We start from the raw sequence: 5,390 nt of genomic DNA, 5'->3' as shown, positions 1-5,390 counted from the left end.
ACATGCAGAACCTTTAGAAAACTACAGTAAGTATCAATTCTGATATATTTTCTCAAAAATTTCATAAGCTTCAGATATTTCCTATTATGTTTTAATTTGCCAAAATTAACAACTATATTATTAATTAACTGAAATTCCTTTTTATGCAAATGTAAAACTAAACAGTTGTTTGACTGTCATCCAGAGGAAAAGCCACAATTTGGGAATAAGTTGCAGGAACCACACTCCAGCAGAGCTATAGAAATGCACAATGAGAGGCATCATGAAACAAAGGCTTTTAGCTGGATGATGCTGGAGCTGACACTGTGGGGAAAAAAAAAAACACCTGCCTCTCTAACCTGGGAGCTCATGGTGTGGATTCTTTCCCCTTCTGTGTTTTTTGTTTTTGTTTTTGCTATTGAAGTTTATTTAACAAAAAGTTCAATATGAAAATGTACAAGACCCAATTTTCAAGTCATAGTTAAAAACAGGGCTTCTGGAAGGAGGACACGGATTTCTCTGTTGAACAGCCGTTGTTTATACTGTTCTAAGGCTTCTAACATGATGATACCGTTTCCTCGTATTACCACCATTCTAATATTGTTCTGTTGTCCACTAGTTGCCATCTCCACACATTCATCTATTGCAAGATTTATGAAGGGATCAAATCCCCTCAATATTCCTTGGACATGTCTGCTACCATTTAATTTCAATGATAACTTCTTGTTTATAAATTTTTTCAGCTCGGGAGGGTGAGCTTTGCTCATATTGTCTACTCTGCAGGCTCAGAGATCCCCTTCTGTGTTTTATGGGGAAGAAGCTGGTATATGTGCATCAAGGCCCTTTCTCTGTCATTTTGGTGAACTTCAGGAAAGTGACACTACTAGGAAGAAATGGTAGACCAGGATGTCTGTATGTAAAATGGTACAGTCAGAACTCAGTGAAGTACAAATGCTGCTATTGCAAGAGAAAAACCAAGCAGCTCAGTTTCACAGGGAAAGGAGTCAGTGGTGGCAAGGGTACAAACAAATAGAAGAGATGAGACTCTCATTTTTCTGCACCAGGGGAGTAAAAGGCATATGGTAAGGTAATTCAGCAGTTGTCCTCACGAAGGGCTGTGCTGTACCTGTTTTATCTCCCAGATTCCATTCTCAGTGACTGAGAACACTGTAGCCACTGACTCATAGTCATTGCTCATTCCCCCTTTTCCTAGGGAATTCTACACCTTGCAGACAGATTTTCCAGTTGAAGTTAGGGGAATTTTACCCTCTCCTCAGGGATGCTGTTTATATTTTCCACATGTTCATATATATTTAATAGTGATGTATAATGCTATGCAATATTCCATCAGGTTGATGGAACATACTTTATATTTTTATTATCCCAGTGTTGAACATTTCTACTCTTTTTCTATATTTCATCTTTAGAAATGGGAACTGCTACAAGCATCATACACTGTTTTCTTTCTGTTTCCATTTGTTAAGCTCTTAGGAGTACAAATTCAAAAATTTCTCTTAATTTCCATTTGTAAATTAATCTTCAGAATGCTTCTAACAACCCATAAAGATATGAGCATGATGAGTCCTCCTATTTTATCTCAACCATATTAACTTTGGGTTTTTGTCTAAATTTTAGCTAATTTTATACATGTCAAATGATGCCTCAATATTACTTTAATTTGGTATTTAGTAGCTTACATTTTTTTCATTTCCCACTTGAGTTGCTATTTTATATCCCTTTCACATTTAACTATTGGGATTCCATGATTTATTCTATATTTGAATAGGTTCTTTACATGTTTAGTTATAGACCTTTTTATTTGGCCCAATTGTAATTTTATGTATTGTTTTCTTTTTAGTTTCTTTGTGTTTTCTTTTTCATTTCATATAAGAGGCATTTCTATTTTATTATTGGATATCTACATCCACTTAGACTTAAGTTTAACCATAAGTCTTTCCATTTACTTAGGAAAGCAAATGGAAGTTTGAGTTCTCACCCTACCTGATGGCTGTGAAACAATTATCATTCCTTTACCACCCGCCTTTCACTAAACTTTCCTGTAGACCCTTTATTTATAATTTTATTGCAAAATTATATTGTAGAACCTTTATTGCAAATAATTACTTAGCTTTTAATAGGAACCAGAAGCATCTTGCAGACATTGAGAATAAACCATGTATGAACAAATTTGTTTCCCTCATGAGGCAACAAGAAAATAAAGTAGCTAATAAGTTAAATCAGGAGTGTTGCTATGAGAGGTATGGACCACTAATGGAGATAGAATATGATAAATGGGTAATTTTCAGGTTTCATATATGAATATCTTGAAAGGTTGTGGAGAATAAAGCCTTAGTAACACCAGATTTCTAGAAATTTCATTATTAAGGTAACTCTTATGAATAAGGCCATTCTATGTAACTATTTTATTTTATATTGTTATCAGAACTGTGCTGGAGCTACACTCCTCCAAACATACATGCTACCTTTGTCTATTAATGTGTAGTGCATACCATCATTAATTTTCATGAATAAGAGACTGATCATAAGCTCACATATTTTATGAGTTTATTAATATTTCAGAGAGAAATCACTTCAATAAATGTCTGGGGTCTTCCACCACCTTCTCTGTTTTATTCCCCCAATATTTTCTCTCTCCTGTATGCTCCAGGGAAATGATTCTTACAGTTTCATTTTTTATATCTCACAAAATATTTCTGTTGCGGTCTTAAAGATTGAATATGGCATTTCAAATAAAAACTTCAGTATATAGAAAAGTTGAAAGTGTAGTACAATGAACAGCCATGTAATCTTGTCAGTATTTTTCTATGCATGTATATATATTTACATGTATACATGTATGATCTGTCTATGCACCTTTTTCAACTATCAATTATCTACCTAATATCTATCATCTGCCAACTATCCATTTATATATAATATATTGATCTGCCTATCAATCATCTTATACTTATGCACTTATCTGTCCATCTATCATCTATCAATTTCTCCTATCAGTTGTCTATCAATTATCCATCTAGTAATCACCTATCCATCCTTTTATTGTCTATCAACTATACATCCATCACATAGTTATCCATATTATTTTGTTAAAACATTTGAAAGTAAATTGTAGATATCATGATACTTCACCCTTAATTCTTCAGCACATATATCTAAAAATATGTTACCTTGTAAAATCCAAAGTACTCACAATATAGCAAGTCAGCATTATTTAAGAAATATCATATTGTTAATTTTTAACTTTTTAATTGCTATCTAAATTTTCAGTTGTCCCATAATTTGTTAGACTGCTTTTAAGATTTTCTATTTACTATTGATTTACAGCAATTTGATTATAATGTGTTGCTTAAGTTTCTTTGGCCTTATTGGCTCTGTGGATTTATATTTTTCATAAATTGAAAGTGATTTTTATATTGATGATTTTTATATTGATGCTACAAAAATAGAATGTGGCTGGTGTGTGTGTGTGTGTGTGTGTGTGTGTGTGTGTACGCGCGTGAATGTGCACTCTGATTGAGACTATGTTCATACCTACTTTTATCTTATGACTTGTTATTTCTCCAATAATGTAAACAAATCAGAATGTTATATTTCTATACTACCTGTAAACTATATTAGGAATCAAGTTTCTGTTGTTTTTGAGTTAATCTTCCCCTAGACTGTGTTCTTATTGATGAAATAAAGATGCTAGATTCAGTGTTATTAGTATCATTTTCAACTTTCTTTCATGTAATTTTTAAAAATTTATATATGACAGCAGAATATATTATAATTCTTATTACATATATAGGCACATTTTTTCATATCTCTGGTTGTATATATAGTATATTCACACCAATTTGTGTCTTCATACATGTACTTTGGATAGTAATGATCATCACATTCCACCATCACTAATTATCCCCTGTCCCCTCCCTTCCCCTTCAACCCCTCTGCCCTAATTAGAGTTCATCTATTCTTCCCATGATCCTGCTCCTTATCCCACTATGAGTCAGCCTCCTTATATCAAAGAAAATGTTTGGCATTTGGTTTTTTGTGATTGGCTATCTTCACATAGCATTATCTTCTCTAACTCTATCCATTTACTTGCAAATGCCATGATTTTATTCTCTTTTATTGCTGAGTAATATTCATTGTGTATATATGTCACATTTTTAATCCATTCATCTATTGAAGGGCATCTAGGTTGGTTCCACAGTTTAGGTATTGTGAATTGCTATAAACACTGATGTGGCTATGTCCCTGTAGTAGGCTGTTTTTAAGTCCTTTGGGTATAAACCAAGGAGAGGAACAACTGGGTTGAATGGTGGTTCTGTTCTTGAAATATTTTATCAAAATGTTACAATGATAGCTCTGATACTAAAAACTATCCCATTTTACATGATCCCATGGTTTTGTGCAATTATATTTTTCATAAAATATCAATTTTTTTAAAAAAATCAATATTATATCCTTATATAAGATAAAATTTAATGTCTTAAACTGAATTAAGATTAATTTTAGATTAATATTAAATTACATGCTATGTTCTATATTTCTTATAAAAATAATAACAACTCTTGACAACACTGTTATTGTGACTTTTGGTAGCATATCCTGGTAAGTCAAGGATAGTTACTGAAAGTACAGTTGTATAAATCCTAATTGATTTGCAAAGTATTTCTCATCTAGCTAGATTTAGAAGTAAGAACAGATATTCATTTTTAACTTGAATTGTTCTTTTTAGTAATAAGCATTGTCAAAGTTTTGTGAATATCCCTAAGAATCAACATGATTATTTGGACATGTGTGACTACAACCTACTCTGGCTTAGAAATTTCTTTGTAAATTATAGCTTTCCATGGAAGGCCATGGACGAGAAAAGTATCTTGTTTCTGGTTATATTTCCATGAATTTTTGAGTTGTTATTCTTCAGTTTCACATAAAAGAATTTCATAAAATCAAACTGCATCTCCATCACAGCTTCATAAATATTTTAAAAGGAAAACTTACTTCAAAATATACCAGAATCAAAAAGAGGAGTGAGGGGGGGTAAGAAAATTTGACATCTAAATCAGGACCTTCAAAAGCTGCATAGTCTCACCTGTAAGTAGAACCTAAAGAAGTTGATCTCATAGTAATAAATGATAGAACAATGGTTAAGGGGAGGGGATGTGGTGGATGGACAGAAGATGGTTAATGGTTATATGGGTGCAGTTAGAAGAAATAACTCCTAATGGTCCATGAGTTAAGTATGGTTTACAAAAATTAACCACATATTTCAAAATAACTAGTAGAAAAGATTTTTAATATTTCCAACACCAAGAAATTATGAATGTTCGAGATCATGATATGCCAGTTACCCCAATCTGTACATCATGTACATGTACTGAAATGTCACACTGTATCCC

The 5,390-nt window shown here is 32.5% G+C and overlaps 1 pseudogene; it reads right to left on the bottom strand.

The window, feature by feature from the left end:
- Positions 1-449: 449 nt before the first annotated feature.
- LOC113200834 (small nuclear ribonucleoprotein G pseudogene) lies at positions 450-746 on the bottom strand (annotated as a pseudogene).
- Between the last annotated feature and the right edge of the window lie 4,644 nt (positions 747-5,390).

This window comes from Urocitellus parryii, chromosome 12 (genome assembly GCF_045843805.1).
Source record: "Urocitellus parryii isolate mUroPar1 chromosome 12, mUroPar1.hap1, whole genome shotgun sequence".
NCBI classification, from domain to species: Eukaryota; Metazoa; Chordata; class Mammalia; order Rodentia; family Sciuridae; genus Urocitellus; species Urocitellus parryii.
The sequence above is the reverse complement of the archived record's forward strand: the minus strand, read 5'-3'. Positions and strand labels throughout refer to the sequence as shown.